The sequence below is a fragment of the Muntiacus reevesi genome, chromosome 8 (genome assembly GCF_963930625.1).
Source record: "Muntiacus reevesi chromosome 8, mMunRee1.1, whole genome shotgun sequence".
In the NCBI taxonomy this organism is placed as follows: Eukaryota; Metazoa; Chordata; class Mammalia; order Artiodactyla; family Cervidae; genus Muntiacus; species Muntiacus reevesi.
The window spans coordinates 22,047,629-22,064,844 of NC_089256.1; positions in this window are offsets into that span (position 1 = coordinate 22,047,629).

Genomic DNA, 17,216 nt, shown 5'->3' on the forward strand with positions numbered 1-17,216 from the left:
CCTTCTCCAATGCATCAAAGTGAAAAGTGAAAGTGAAGTCGCTCAGTTGTGTCTGACTCTTCGAGACCCCATGGACTGCAGCCTACCAGGCTCCTTCATCCATGGGATTTTCCAGGCAAGAATACTGGAGTGGGTTGCCATTTGCCTTCTCCCTTATATGCTAGCACTCGTGAATGATTGAATTCCAGAGCACCAGGCTACCAGAGCCTAAAGTCTGCAGTTTAGATGAGATGGTCATGGCCCTGTGGAGGCTGTTGCCCTCCCCAAGCCTCCTGTGGGCCCCTTGGCTGGGTCTGGCTATGAGAGGGCCAGATGGACTCACCCCGGGATCCTCAGGGTTCATGATTGGGCCCCCCAGGATGAGGGCACCCACTGAAAATCCATACACCTGGCTTGACCAGATGCACAGACTCTTGGCAGCAGGAAGTGGTGTGTGTGTATGCCTAGTCACTCAATCCTGTCCAACTCTTTGCTACCCCTTGGACTGTTATAGACCACCAGGCTCCTCTGTCCATGGGATTTTCCAGGCGAGAATACTGGAGTGGGTTGCCATTTCCTCCTCCAGGGGATCTTCCTAACCCAGGGGTCAAACCCGAGTCTCCTGCATTGGCAGGTGGATTCTTTACCACTGCACCACCTGGGAAGCCCAGCAGGAAGTAGGCCATACACTGAACAAGGCAGTGCTGGCCGTAAATTACAAGTGATGAAAGACTTGGGGTGGTTCCAAGGGAACTGGGGTACTCCCTGCATCTCCTGCCTAGGGAGGCAGAAAAGGGGTCACCAAAGGCCCCAGCCTAGAGCTGCAAGCACAATTCTTTTGTGAGAGAGAACCCAAGAAATGGGGGGCTGCAGCGTTCTTCACAACTGCCAAGAGGTAGAGACAGCTCACACGCCCATCAGCAGATGACTATGTCCAGCAAGATGTGCTTTGTCCACGCAGTGGAGTCTTGTTCAGCTATAAACAAGAACAAAGAGCCAATACCTGTAACAACATGGCTGAAACTTGGAAACATTCTGTTATACATGAGGCCACATTTTGTTTTATCCTGTTTATAGGAACCCAGGGGGCTCAGTGGTAAAGAATCTGCCTGCCAATGCAGGAAACACAGATTTGATCCCTGGATCAGGAAGATACTCTGAAGAAGGAAATGGCAATCCACTCCAGTATTCTTCCTGGGAAATCCCATGGACAGAACAGCCTGGTGGGCTACTACCAGTTAAACTCTCCTTCTATCACTCCAGAGAGTCAATCACGATGCCCAACTGCAGGGGCACTTCCTAGTGGTGGTAAGGGAGGCCTGAGTCACCAGAAGCAGCTCAAAGTCTGAGCAGAGTTGCTGCCAGAGACTCAGGTGTTGCACAACTGGATAAATGAGTGATGAGAGTATAAACAGGCATAGCTTTTCCGCCTCCAGGTTGGTTAGAAACACAGATTTACATGTCAACATGTCTCATCTTGAATTGACATGAAGTTTTGTCAGTTGCTGCCATTCTTGGCATGGGTCTCATTCATTCCATTTGGAGCCATGTGGTCTGGATCACAAAGAATGGAAATGGCTGTGATGGCTTTCCAAGCTTGTTGTTATTGTTCAAACACTGTCATGTCTGAGTCTTTGAGACCTCATGGGCTGGAGTACACTAGGCTCTTCTGTTCTCTACCAAGCCTGGAGTTTGCTCAAACTCATGTCTATTAAGTCAGTGATGCTATCCAACCATCTTGTCCTCTCTCGCCCCCTTCTCCTGCCTTCAATCTTTCCCATCATCAAAGTCCTTTCCAATGAGGCAGCTCTTTGAATCAGGTGGCCAAAGTATTGGAGCTTCAGTTTTAGCATCCATCCTTCCGACAAATATTCAGGATTTCCTTAAGGACTGACTGGTTTGAGAAGTTCAAGGGACTCTCGAGAGTCTTCTCCAGCACCACAGTTCGAAAGCATCAGTTCTTTGCACTCAGCCTTCTTTATGGTCCAACTCTCACATCCCTACATGACTACTGGAAAAACCATAGCTTTGACTAACCAGACCTTTGTCAGCAAAGTGACGTCTCTGCTTTTTAATATACTGTCTAGGGTTGCCATAGCTTTTCTTCCAAGGAGCAAGCGTCTTTGAATTTTGTGGCTACAGGCATTGTCCACAGTGATTTTGGAGCCCAAGAAAATAAATTCTGTCACAGCTTCCGCTTTTTCCCCATCTATTTGCATGAAGTGATGGGACCAGATGCCATAATCTTCATTTTTTGAATGTTGAGTTTTAAGCCAGCTTTTTTGCTCTCTTCTTTCACTTTTAACAAGAGGCTCTTTAGTTCTTTGCTTTCTGCCATTAGAGTGCCTTTCAGAAGGTAGTTCCCAGGATCACCACCCAAACCAACTATTTGCAAGCTGATTCTCATCTTGGGGTTTGTTATGAGGAAAGTGAAATTCAGGCTTTGATGCAAATTCTCCTTACATACTGTGGTCTATTACATTCATTTACTTGGAAAATGAATAAGGGTGTGTTATGTCCATTTAATTGAAAATGGATAAGGGTGCATCATGTTTTAGAACAAGAAAATATTATTCTAGGAGTAATGCTCTGTGATACATTTCATTCCATCACAACAAGTCCAAATTATCAATCATGATCTTTAGGTAACAATAAAACATCTGGAGCTAGGATTTTCTGACATTTAGAAACTTGCTTCTAAATTAATTTGTCCTACAAAATCGATGCGTAGCTGCCAACTGCCATCCTACTCTGATTAAGCGTGAAGGGGAGGAGGGAATTCAGCCCAGTGGTGTGTATCTGGGGCGAGGTGACCTTCCTAATGAGTCTGGAATCGCACTGCGGAGGAACCATCTGGTCAGCTGGGCCTGAAGGGGATGTCGGTCCTGATCTTCCCGCCACGAATTACACCCAGCTGGTGTCTTCCCTCAATTACACCCAGCTGGTGTCTCCTGAAGGGTGAGATCTGAAACAGATGAAAACACAGTGGGAGCTTTGGATGTCGGGGAACAGGTGGCTACCAGCATGTTGAATCCATATGTGATGGGCCTCAGAGAATTTTAATTGATAGTGGTGGTGAATCACGAAGGTAGATGCTTTGCTATGACCGGAACCAGAGCCAAGGATGGGCAGAGACTCCAGTCCTCGTCGACCTTCCTTCTGACACTGCCGGCTGTGAGGTAATTGCAGCCAAAGGCAGAAGGAAGCTCAGCAGCTGGGCGTGCCCTCATTCATTTTTTGTCTCCTGCTGCAGTAGTTCATGGGTGCAGGCTTGCCCAGCTGGCCCTGGTGGTGGCAGGTGGGTGGGTCCTGCTGGCCCCTCGAAGCTGTCTATGCTGCCTGAGGCTGATCCCTCCATGAGGGGTCCTAGGTGGGCTCCATGAGGTGGTGGTGGGGTTGGGGACCACAGGTTCTAAAAGGTGATATCCTATTTCAGAGCATCTGTTTATCCCTTTGTTAGGGCACTTGTGCCCCCTCCCCCTCCAGGACAGAGTCCCTCCTTCAAGGGGCTCCTTACCTCTCCATCTAAGGAGTCAATAGACCAGGGCAAAGACTGCCGCATGCTCAAGACCGCAAACCTCACAGTCTCTTGGGGGGAATGAGAGAGCGATCGGACACCTGTTGAGCCGACACAAGGTACACAGGACCCGAGTCTAACCTCTGGCCAAGGGTTGTCATCTTGGCAGCTAGTTTAATACCATCACCCATATTTATGACAGCATTAACATGACAACTCAAATCACTTTGCAGTTTTACAAAGGCTTCTGCCTCCATGGTTTCATTTGATGCTGACGAGGACTTGGGGGCCACGTACGAACTTCCTCCTCATTTTACCCACGAGGAAGCAGAGACTCAGGGAAGCAAGCTGCAGCCAAGTAGGTGGTAACTGATGAAGCCAGACCCTGTTGGAACTTTGAGCCTTAAGACCTGGCTCTGGCTCTGACTCTGTTTGGGGACAATGGCTCTTCTTGGGACAACTGTGCACTTGCAGGAGGGTTGGTGCCCTGGCCAGGCCCGCAGTTCCATCCGTGAACTCTTGGCCTGCCCCTAAGAACCAAGAATATCATTTGTCAGATGGCCAGCAAGGGCCACGTGTTGCCTTGGGATCCATTTGGTTAAGGCTCAAACGAATAAGTCCCATATAACCAATTCCTTTGGTCAAGGACTCCCAGTCCACCTTTTGTATCCTGTTCCATTGCCCACCCCACCCAGTCTGCCTCAGCCTGGGGGGTTTTCTGGGCATCTGGTTCTAGTCTTGGCTCACCCCACATGCCCCTGGGCTGTGGTTTTGATTCCCGGAATAGACTTCTTCAAGATCTGGCAGTCCCCTGCATGGGAGGTATCCATGAAGAAATGGACAAAATTCCATCATCACACAGATTCTTTGTACCTGCTGTGGCCTGAACATTTGAGTCCCCTACCCCTCAAGTTCACATGTTCAAATCTTAATGCCTGATGTGATGATGGTCTTGGGAGGTGGGGACTTGGATAATTGATTAGGTCGTGAGGGTGAAGCCCTCATGAGCAGGATCAGGGCCCTTATAAAAGAGACCCCAGAGAGCTCCCTGCCCCTTCTTCCATGTGAGGACCCAGCAAGAAGGCACCGTCTGTGAACCAGGAAGAGACTCTCAGCAGACACCGAATCTCCCATAGCCTTGATCTTGGACTTCCAGCCTCCAGAAGCGTGAGAAACGAATGTCTGTTTTATCTTAGCTGCCGGGTCTCTGGCATCTTCAGTTGCCTGAACCAAGAGGTTATCTATTTACATTTTATATATTTTCAGCCTGGGCCACTTCATGGTGGGAGTGAGAAGAAATTGATCTCACAGGTTGACAATCTATTGCATAAGGCAGTGCTATTTTCTTATTTCCCTCTTACTGATGGTGCGGAGCTCCCCTTGGGTACAGGGCTTGGGGTTTGTGTAAACACATCTGAGCCCAGCCTTTCTCCGGCTCAGCCACCAGCTTTCACTGCCATCATGAGCCGTCGTCCCCCGCGTTGGCCCCACCCAGCACCCCTGCTTCCGTTCAGTTTTGGTCTCTTGTCTCGTCAGCCAGGTGACCACGGGGCAGGAGGGAGTAGACCCCTCTTCCGTCCACTTTGGGTAGTTGCCAAGTTTCCCCAGGGCCTCTAAGGTCTTAGCCTTGCTTGATTCAGCACTTGTGAGTGCACAGGCCCCCTTTGGGGCTGGGTGGGCAGGGGCTGTGAGAGGGGGCTGTGGACAGAGTGACGAAAATGCCCCGGAAGCAGATGCCTTGACCTGACTCCTCAGTCCTCCAGGTCCTGGGACTGGCCAGTCAGTCACATGCCAGCTGCACTTAGACCCTTAGCTAAGTCTCATGCGGGAGATTGCATCTAAATGGTGTAGGTATGTATTTATGTCTCTGTGTGCAGTATCACTATGAATTTTCCACCTGAAGACTTTCAAAGGGCTTTCCTGGTAGTCCAGTGGTTAAGAATCCACCTGCCAATGCAGGGATGCAGGTTCGATCCCTGGTGGGAGAACTGAGAGCCCATGTGCCCCAGGGCAGCTAAGGTCTCACCCTGCAACTGCTGAGCCCTCACAGCAAAATTTAAAAAAAAAAAGAAAAAGATTTTCACGACTCAGGGATCTGAAGCATCCTTGTTTTCACTATCCTTCCCCTCCCCAAGCCTTACCCACCTGCCCTACCACCCCCCACCCCCTACTCCCTACCCCCCACCTCCCCACCCCCCCCCACCTTCCTTGGTCAATTCCCCTTCCCTCCTGCTTGTTTCAGGGCGACTGGGTCCCTGTGGTCCCTGGAATCTGCCAACGAGGGCTGGCATCTGTCAGGGTGCAGGATGCACCTTGTAGGAACACAGACCCGAACAGCTGGAAGAATGGAGACTTCAAATCTGCTTTTTTGGTGCTGAACATGGAATTCAAATGCAGACAGGTCTTCTCATCACTGGAATCCATGGCAGAGAGTGGAGCACAAGTAAAACAGCGGTTTGTTGGAAGGCAGTCTTTCCTCCAGTGGTTCTGCATTTCTGTGTGTGACCTGGGCTGAGATTAGCTCCTATCTATCCTCAAGCATCCCTGAAAGGAGGCATGAAAGTGTAGGGAGGCAAAGGTGGGGCAGGATGTGGCCTTGGAGATGCAGGGTGGATCGAACTGATGGGGGAGAGTCCCACCTCCAGCTTTGAGTGAGTGAACGTAGGAACTGATGGTTTTCATGCAAATCGGAGTGGCCCTATTGACAAGTCAGGCAGGGAAGTTAATGGGGAAATAAGCTAGAAGACAGCAAATAGAATCAGAAGTGTGTGTTTTCTATGTACAACTTAACTGCATTTAAGGGATGTTGCCCTCCCCTGCCCTAGCTTCCCAGAGGTTCCGAGGTGGCTCCATTATTACAGTCACCTGTTAGGTGACTTTAGGGTGTGGGGACCTTTCATTCCTCCGTGACTTCAGTCTCCACTACCACCTCTGCCTAAACAGCTGGAAGGCCAGCCACCCAGCATGTCTGGAAGCCTTAAGAGGTTCCTGCTGGCTCCCCTGGACTGAGGCTGACCCCTGCCCAGCATCCACCCTATCCCACACCAGGTATAGGATGGGGGGCTCCAGGAGAAGACTCTGCCTCCTTGATTCAGCATGATTTTAGGACAAGGATCATCATCCATGTCTCATCCTCTCCCTGTGTCCCAAAGTGCAGAAGAAAAAGTCGGGCCATTTCAGCAGACTCCAGCATGAGACAGGGTCAGGGCATCATGGCTCTTACATTTTGTTTTTAAAACAATAAGGCAGGATTTAGACATTGGCAACTGACTGTTCTACGTTTGGTTGAAACAGGATGGAATCTTTGACAGCAGCATTTACTCAAAACCTGGCTCAGTGGGAAAAAAGATTTTGGCTCATCGGAGGCTGTGCTGGGGGAGGGGTGGGGGGAATTCCGGGAAACCAAAATTGGGTTTCAGCATCTCCAGTCCAAACATTTGGGGAGCCGTTGGTTTCCACGTCTGTTGGGGAACAGGATGACCTCATCCTGATGCATGTGGCCTGACCTTGCTGCTGCAGAAGAGGCTGTGTGTTGGGGGGAAGTGCTCACCATTTCTTATCTGTAGGGAAAGGTACCCACCGTGCATATCAGAAGTTAGAAGATGTAAGTAAAGCAATAGCAAGCTGTCACTCTAGGCCTTCAGAACTTCACTGTGGCCAAAAGGAATTTATTTTAAGATTCTGATGTCATAACCTCGGCAGTTTATTTTCTGAGCAATGTGCCTTGTCTTGGAGACGCGGACACCTCACTACAGCGTTGGGTCATTACCACAGACCTCAGATGAAAGCCAGGTGTGAGGTCACTGGCTGGCTGCTACCGAGGCCAGATTTACAACTGAGCTGTGGGCCACTTAGTCGGGCAGCCGCCATCTCCGCTGCTTTATTACTCTTACTGATTCTAGGTGATACTTTCTGGCACACGAGGTGCTGGGCTGTGAGGAGGTGAGGTCCAGGGGAACGGAGCTGTACAAACACCGGGAGATAGTGGATGCTCCTGTCCTCTGGGAGCGCAGGAAAATACCCAATTATTTCCTTTCTTCCACAGTAACAAGGTCTTTATACTTAGAAATATCTCTTAATAGCAGTCTTCCCTGTTTGCTTAGATGGTAAAGAATCTGCCTGCAATGCAGGAGACCTGTCTTCCATCCCTGGGTTGGGAAGATCCCCTGGAGAAGGAAATGGCAACCCACTCTAGTATTCTTGCCTGGAGAATCCCATGGACAGAGGAGCCTGGCGGGCTATAATCCATGAGTTTGCAAAGAGTGGACATGACTGAGTGGCTATTGCTTAACAAGGTGGGGGAGAGTCAGGTTCTCTGGAAACTTGCTTGCATCCAACTGACCTCTTTTGTAACTGTCTGTTAGCTGCTTGTCAGATGCCAGGGACAGGTCAGTTGTAAGTGGTGGGAATTTGTGCTGCAACTTCGGCATTTACACCTGTAATGGAATTCATTGCTCGTGGATGGATGTCCGTGATTAAAACTCCATCACCTATCTTTTTTCTTTTTTCCCCATAGCAAGCATCCTCTAAACGAGTTGCTACTCAAACATTCATGTGCCCATGAGTCATCTGGAGGGCTTATGAAATGGCAGCTTCTGATGTAGTGGGTGTGAGGCCAGCCTGGGTCAGTGTGGACTAACCATGATGCTGTTGCCAATGGCCCAGGGACCACACTTTGAGTAGCCAAACCTGAAACCTCCTTGGGCCCCAGGAGACTTCTAGACTGCTTTCTGATATGGTTTCCTCCATAACACCTGAGGTCCACAATCCTGACAGGTGAGTGAACAGACAGCCTCCGTGGCCTGGCTGATGGCACAAATGTGCATGGACAGTGAGTTCCTATTGGTGAGAAGCAAGGGAAAGACAGACTTACCTGTCAGCTGGGAAGGTGTGGATGGGAGACCCTAAGGTCAGGAGGAGAGAAAGCCTCTCGGGGCCTGAGACTCAGAAGGCAGAGGGGCTCTTGCACAGAAGGTGGGGGTCAGCAGGGTCCATCTCAGAAAGGAGAAGAGAAGACAGATGGTGTAGGGGAACCGAGCCAGACCTGGATACCCTCAAAGAGACCTTAGTGGACCCCGGAAGTGGGAAGCCAGGGGTTCATCTGTCAGAACACCATGTGCAGCCTGGTGATATCTTCAGGTCAGAACCCAAGAGGGAACTTGCACTGGCCCTACTGTCCAGGGACCCTCTGCTCCCAAGGTGTGTGGCCTGCATGTCCCCACTCATCACAGTCACTGAGGTCCCCGTAAAGCCCAGCAGACAGCAGCCCATGAGAACTTATTGCAGGCTTTTGACTCTATTGTTGCTGTTGTTCAGTTGCTAACTTGTGTCCAACTCTTTGCGACCCCATGGACTGCAGCACACCAGGCTTCCCCATCCTTTACCATCTCCCAGAGTTTGCTCCAACTCATGTCCATTGAGTTGGTGATGCCATCCAACCATCTCATCCTCTTTCGCCCTCTTGTCTTCCTGCCTTCAATTTTTCCCAGCATCGGGGTCTTTTCCAATGACTTGGCTCTTCATATAAGATGGACAGAGTATTGAAGCTTCAGATTCAGCATAACTGCCCTTTAAACCGCCCATGCTTATGAACGCCAAACAGGTGTCTCAGCTTGTAGGAGTCTTCAGGGCAGCTGGCCTGGACAAATACTGCCCCATGAGAGATCACCTTTCTATGTTCCCAGGTCAGCCCAAGGGGTCAAGGTAGTGTGTTGCCATTTTGATGATTTAAAAACTTCTCACTGTGGTATATAATTTCAGCCTTAGGAAAAAAGTTGCAAGAATAGGGCAAAAAATTCCTGTACTTTCAACTGATTCACCAGCTGGTGGAATTTTGCTCTACACACTCTCTCTAGTTTAATCTCTATGTATATATCTTTTCTTATATTTATATAGCATAATCTATGTCTATATATTTTCATGTATATAGTATAATCCCTATCTGCACATGGATATCTTTTCTTAGATATTTATAGTATAATCTATCTCTCTATATATTTCCTTTTATATATACATTACAGAATGGTCTATTTATGTATATACTTTTCATATATATATAGTATAATCTGTTTTATATATATATGGCAGAAAGTGAAGAAGAACTAAAGAGCCTCTTGATGATAGTGAAAGAAAGGAGTGAAACAGTGAAAAAGCTGACTTAAAACCCAAAATTCAAAAAAATGAAGATCATGGCATCTGGTCTCATCACTCTATGGCAAATAGAAGGGGAAACAATGGAAACAGTAATGTAATTTCTTTTCTTGGGCTCCAAAATCACTGTGGACAGTGACGGCAGCCATGAAATTAGAAGATGCTTGCCTCTTGGAAGGAAAGCTGTGGCAAACCTAGACAGCATACTGAAAAGTAAAGACATAACTTTGCTGACAAAGGCCCGTATAGTCAAAGCTATGGTTTTTCCAGTAGTCATGTTACTGATGTGAGATTTGAACCATAAAGAAGGCTGAGAACTGAGGAACTGATGATTTTGAACTTGCTGGAGAAGACTGTTGAGAGTCTCTTGAACTGCAAGGAGGTCAAACCAGTCCATCCTAAAGGAAATCAGTCCTGAATATTCATTGGAAGGACCGATGCTGAAGCTGAGGCTCCAATACTTTGGCCACCTGATGTGAAGAGCTGACTCATTGGAAAAGACCCTGATGCTGGGAAAGATTGAAGGCAGGAGGAGAAGGGGACGACAGAGGATGAGATGGTTGGATGGCATCACCGACTCAATGGACATGAGTGTGAGCAAGTTTTGGAAGTTAGTGAAGGATGGGGAAGCCTGGTGTGCTGCAGTCCATGGGATCACTAAGAGTTGGACATGACTTAACAACTAAACAAACAAAAAATACATAGTATAACCTTTATGCTATGCTATATACATATACGTATATGAGTATGTATAGTATAAACTCTGTGCTATGGTCTGAATGTTTTTTTGTCCTCCCAAAATTCCTATGTTGAAATTTAATTTGCCAATGTGATGGTCTTAGGAGGTGGGGCCTTTGGGAGGTAATGAGGTCATGAGGGTAGAGCCTCATGGGAGGTCATGAGGTCACGAGGTCATGAGGTAGCCCTTCCTGCCTTATAGGAAGAGGTCCCATAGAGGTTCCTCACCCTCTACCATGTGAGGATGCAGTGAGAAGATGCCCCCTACAAACCAGAAAGTTGGTCCTCATCAGACACTGCATCTGCTGGAGTCTTGATCTAGAATTCTCAAGCCTCCAGAACTGTGAGATATAAATGTCCATGGTTTATAAGTCACCCACCTAGTCTCCGGTGGCTCAGACATCTGCCTGGGATGAAGTAGACCCAGGCTTGATCTCTGGGTCAGGAAGACCCCCTGGAGAAGGAAATGGCAGCCCACTCCAGTATTCTTGCCTGGAGAATCCCATGGACAGAGGAGCTGACAGACTACAGTCCAGGGGGTCTCAAAAGAACTGGACACCACTGAGCAACTGACACTTTCACTTTTTCAACTAGTCTAGGTATTCTGTTTTAGCAGCCTGGATGGACTAAGATACTTTGTCTAAACATGTATCTTTTCATATACATATTGTAATCTTTATATATATCTTTACATATGTCTTTTCATATGTACAAATAACATCTCTGTTTCATCTATGTTTTCATATGTGTGTGTGTACCAAATGCATCCTCTTGTATCACCAGGGTACATTTATTAAAATCAGGAGACAACATTGCTACATTCTAGTCTCTCATCTGTCATCTGTATTGAAAAGTAATGTCTTTTTTCATGTTAAAAAATGTAAATCTGGTTAATAGCATGACTATCTGATACTGATCAGTTACCACTTCCACCATTGATGCATAGGAGCAAATTAAAATGATGGTGGCTTGTTCCTATGAACAGGATGACTTTAAGTGAAACAACTTTGCTGTGACCTCTTCCTGGTGGGTCAAAGCTGCTGGCTGGCTGGTCCCTTGTCATCATCCTCACAAGTTCCCTCCCCAGGACGAGTAAGGGAGGTGCTCTTGCCTGATTCTATTCCTTGGAAAAGGTTTAAAGAGTTTGACAAACATTCAGATAATTACATGTTCTGAGATTACTTCCTTTGGAAAACAGAGGGATCCTTTCTGTGGGGAAGATATTGTCACTGGGGATGAGTGGAAGTAAAGAAGTCCTACAAATGAGCTGAACATTTTTGTAGCTTATAAAATACAAAATTGCAAAACAGAGGAGGGTCACAGATGTAGAAAGCAGACTTACGGTTACCAAGGGGGAAGGTGGGGAGGAATAAATTGGGATTAACATATACACACTATTACATATGAAATAGATAACTTATAAGGACCTACTGGGGCTTCCCTGGTAGCTCAGGTAGTTGAGAATCTGTCTGCAATGCAGGAGACCAAGGTTCAGTCTTTGGATTGGGAAGATGCCTGGGAGAAGGAAATGACAACCCACTCCAGTATTCTTGCCTGGGAAATCCCATGGACAGAGGAGCCTGGCAGGCTGTGGAGTCACAGAGAGTCAAACATGACCTATTGACTAAACCTCCACCAAGGACCTACTGTCTAGCACAGGGAAATCTACTCAATACTCTGTAATGACCTATATGGGATAAGAACCTGAAGAGTGGACATATGTATATGTATGACTGATTCACCTTGCTGTACCCCTGAGACTCATTTAACATTTTAAATTGACTATACTTCAGTAGAAATTAATTTAAAAATATTGCTGTTGTTTAGTCAGTAAGTCGTGGCTGACACTTGTGTGACCTCATAGATTGTAGCCCACCAGGCTCCTCTGTCCATGGCAGGAGTATTAGAGTGGGTTGCCATATTCTTCTTCAGGGGACCTTTCCAACCCAGGGACTGAATCCACATCTCCTGCATTGGCAGGCAGATTCTTTACCACTGAGCCACAAGGGAAGCCCAGGTAAAAAATAAATATGCCCTTTACAACGACTTCTTTTGGGTCCAGAATCCTTTTCAGAACCACATATTACTTTTAGTTTTATGATCATAATGATATTGAGGAAAAATGTCTTCACTTTCTTTAGTAAAGGAAAATGGAAAACTAGAGTCAATGGCATAAATATTGCTTTATTTAAAGACTTGGAATCCACAAACTCTTTCTATAGATCAGCAAAAATCTAAAACAATCAGCCTGGGCAAACCTCCCATGATTGACATGGGGAAGCAGGGGTACTAGGACCTGAGTTCTTTCTTTCTTTTTTTTTTTTTAGGACCCGATATCAGGTGTGTTCACGGTGCATGCCATCCTGACCCCAGCCTGGCCTGAGTCTGGGAGGTAGTGCCTAGTTCTCTGCCCTTGAACCTGGTTTGAGACTCTGCTCTTGTGTTAAAAGGCAGATTTCTGACCACGCTCTTCCATCATGAGGTTGATTATAAAGTTCTCCCTAGCCATGAAGGAATGAAAGCTCCCCAGCTAAGTTTAAACCACAAGTCACTGGGTTTCAACGGGATCCGCCGTCTTCCCATAAAGTGAAAAAGTGAAAGTCGCTCAGTCATGTCTGATTCTTTGCAACCCCATGGGCTATATAGTCCATGGAATTCTCCAGGCCAGACTATTGGATTGGGTAGCCTATCCCTTCTCCAGCGGATATTACTGACCCAGGAATTGAACCGGGATTTCCTTCACTGCAGGCGGACTCTTTACCAACTGAGCCATCAGGGAAGCCCATAACTGAATAATAATTCTTGATGTCAGTCACCCCAACCTCAAAGTCCTGTCCCTTTGTGGGGAGGCGCTATCACCGAGGGCCTGAGTGATTTAAGGGACAAGAGAGGCAACAGTGGGATGGTTCTTGGCCACACTCTTCCAGCCCTAAGCCAGGGCAGAATTGAGACCAGAGTCTCTGAGCACTCTCAGGCTGGGACCTCCTGCATTCCAGCCTCCAGCAGGAGAGACAGTGAAGCACCACCCAGAAAATGAAGATGTGTTTTCAGCCTGTCTTTTATCTAAAAAACAAAACAAAACAAAAACCAACCAAACATTTGTAATGTTTATTAAATGTTTTACCTATTAGCAAAATGTCCAGGATGCTTCATGGGTGAACAGAGTATACTTACAAGGTAAATAAACCTGGCTCAAGTCACACACTGGATTTCTCCATGTGGAGTTTTGAGGTGGTCTCACCTTCCTAAATGTGCTTTGATAGCAGTAGCAAAAAAAATTTCCCATGACGCGTGTCCTCTTTTGCAGGTGAGGAAGCAGGGTCTCACGGTGGGCGGGAAGTTTGTCCAAGGTGACTTGGTTAGCACAGGGCAGTGCCAGGCTGTTTCAGAGGCTAACATTTTCAGAGGTCACTAGTACCTCAGAGGTCATCACCTGCAGTATCATCACTTTTGAGGCCACCGGTTCAGAGGTCATCATCCCAGAGGTCACCAGCTCAGAGGTGACTAGGGCACGACCTGGTACCGGAGGTTGTGGGGATGCTTTGTGAGCCAGAAGCCTGTCCCCTGGCAGGCGGACTTGGGCACAGCCTCTGCATCTGATCGGCCCCGCCTTCGCCCTGATCTTCCAGGCGTGTCTTGCTGCGTTCCCTTTGATGATTAACCGCTAAGAGATTCCAGAACGTCGCTCCCGTGCATCTGCTCTTCTGCCCAAAGCACCCAATTCCCTGTTGAGGCAGGATGGGGTGTGGAATCAGATGGTCTGAGTCTGAATCCTTGTTTTCTGTCTGGAAACGAGCACGCAAGCATGTTTCCTGTCCACTCTCTCAGCTGTTTTAAGGAATTCATGCACAAGAAAGCGACAATACTATGGTCTGCATCTTAACAGCATGAAGGAACCCGGCCAGGCTTTTGCAACTGCTGTCTATACACCTTTTGAGGGGTTAGAACTTTTGGGAACCAGCATTGTTTCTTTTCCAAATTTTAAAAAAATTTATTTTTAATTGGGAGACAATTGCTTTACAATCTTGTGTTGACTTCTGCCAAAGGATAACATGAATCAGCTGTAAGTGTGCATATATCCTCTCCCTGGAAGCCAGCTTTTTTATCCTAAGCATTTTATTATGAAAATTTTTAGACATACAGAAAGGTTGGCACAAACTGTGGCAGTGAGTACTCTAGATTCTACAATTAAGGCTTGCTACACTCATCTTCTTACATCTCTAGTATCTATTTCCCTCCATCCTTCAGACTGTGCCGTCTTAATACAAAGTGACTTGAAGATGTGGAAGCATTTCACCCTGAATATTTCACTGTGGGTAACATTAGAGCCCAACATTTGTTTACAGCTTTTTATCTTTAAAAAATAAAATTTAGATACATTGATATGCACAAATGTTACATGTACATTCACTGAATCTTGATGAATTGTCAACATTAGTGGCGCCCGAGGATGTCTCTGGCCCCTGAATGTCCTTCCGTGATCCAAGTTCACATTGTTGTTCTGCTGCTGTACTCTCTTCCCAAAGCTCCCTCCCACTCACTGGACAAACCCACTTTCCCCTTCAGGGACTTTCCTGTGAATCAGTGTCTAAGACTGTTGCCCCGGGCAAAGGCTCAGCCTGTCTGGGCAGCATGGGGCCAGCCTGCAATCCTCCAACTTTTAGGACCATACATGGTCTGCAGTCTGCTTGAATACTCCCAGTGTTGGGGAGCTCATTACCACCCTTGGCAGCCATCTACCCTGACCTAAACATGAGAAGGAGAATTCCATGGACAGATGAGCCTGGTGGGTTATAGTCCATGGGGTTGCAAAGAGTTGGACACAACTGCTTGACTAACATTTTCACTTTGGGTCTTCCTAGGTGGCACTATTGGTAAAGAGCCCACCTGCCAATGCAGCATACATGAGAAATGTGGGTTCAGTCCCTGTGTTGGGAAGATCCCCTAAAAGGAGGGCATGGCAACCCACTCCAGTATTCTTGCCTGGGAAATCCCATGGACAGAGGAGCCTGGAGGGCTACAGTCCATGGGGTTGCAGAGAGTCGGACAAGACTGAAGCAATTTAGCACACACACAAGCATGAGAAACCTCTTCCTGAGCTAAGCCAAAACCCACCTGGGGATAACCTCCAGCCATCATCTCTTGTCTTACTTTTTGACTTTCTACCAAATAAATACGTGCTGCTTCTCCATGACAGATGTCCAAACATTTGACATTGGCCATCAGGCCTGCTTTTGATCTTTTCTGAGGGAGCTATTTCCATACGTGGGCACCATAGCTGTTGTGCTCACTCCTGACTCCCTTCTAGCGAGCCCAGATTCCATCAATCTTTTCTCCTCTGGCATAGACATCAATTAACTAGTAGCTGGCCCTGTGCTTCCAGGAAGATCTGGATTTCCAGCTGACGTTGGCAGAGGGGGGTACAGACCAGGACTGGGTGTCCACGGTGAAGTGGGGTCAGTGTGGCAGGCTGTGGAAGGTGGGCTAGCCTGGCCATGCCCTCACCCCACACCACATGAGTGGAGTGGAATGAGTTGGAGGGGGCAGGTGTTGTGAGTCTGGGCCAGCAGGAAGATGCTGAGACTGGGGAATGGGGGGAGGACCCAAAGAAAGGGTAGAGTGAGACTTAGCACCTGCCTCCCAGCCCTGCCCTGGGCATTGCGGAGCCAGCCTGGCACAGATGAATGACTTGGATGTCAGCTGGGTAGGACGTCTCCTTACTTGGGACCTTCTGTGCGGGGAACATAGGGTGCAGGGCCTAGGGGGTTGATCTCTCAGGGAAGGGGCCTCTCCTGGTGTCCCCCCACACTTCACCTCTGGGGTGTTGGGTCCCTGGGTGCTAGATGGGTCTCATCCTCCCCACAGAGATGAGGCCCAAAGGCAAAGTCACTGGTGTCTCTGCTGGAACTCCAAGGCCAGGGCTGGACTCACTAGCCCAGGGCAGTGGGGGGTGGCACCATGGGGGAACAGCATGAGCGTGCAGGAAGGTGGCTCTGAACCCCAGGGAATAGCTGTCTCTCTGGGAGCTTTTCCCTCCTCTCTGCCTCCTTCTCTCCCATCCAGTCTTCCTTCTTTCCTTCCATTCTTCTAAGAAAGTATCTCCAGGAGAATAAACTGGATGATCACAAGGCCAATTTATTTCTATTTCATAAAAATTGAGAAAAGGGACATTCAAAATTATTGTGCATCCCTGGGTTTCAGCTCTGCAGGGCCCAAGGCAAGGTATGGTTGAATCCCTCAGTGGCCGTGTCTCTGGTTTAAGCCCCTTTGGCCATGCAAGGCCAGACCTAGCCCAGCTGGTCCTGCCCCCCGGCCATGCTCCCTTTCTTGGGCGCTTAGTGACCACCTTGTTCTTCCCTTGGCTCATTGGCCGGGGGAGAGGAGATTCCTCAGCCTGGAAGCAGAGTCCGATCTCAGTTTCAGAATTCCTCGCTCCATCCTCTGCTCCCACCACTGCCTGCTCAACAGTTTCCTTGTCTCATTTTCTCAAAATAGTTTGGGAAACCTGAGGGCAAACCACTTGAAAACTGCACTAGTTCTGTGTCCAGAGGCCCTCAGTTACTGTGTGCAAACATATCTCAGCAGGAGAACCATCCCCTTCCTGTGGTTTGCCTCGGAGGGAGCCTTAACACATGCTTCTACCTTAAGACATCTGTGGATGTGCCCGCAAAGACTCAGGGGTGGGACCCGCCTGAGACCTGTGGGTTTCTCTAATCCCTTTCCTTTGTAATAGTGTCCTGGGGCTGTTGCAACAAATTACCACAATGTCTGTGGCTTAAAACAGCAGAAATTTATTGTCCCGAACTGTGGAGGATGTCCGCAGGACCATGCT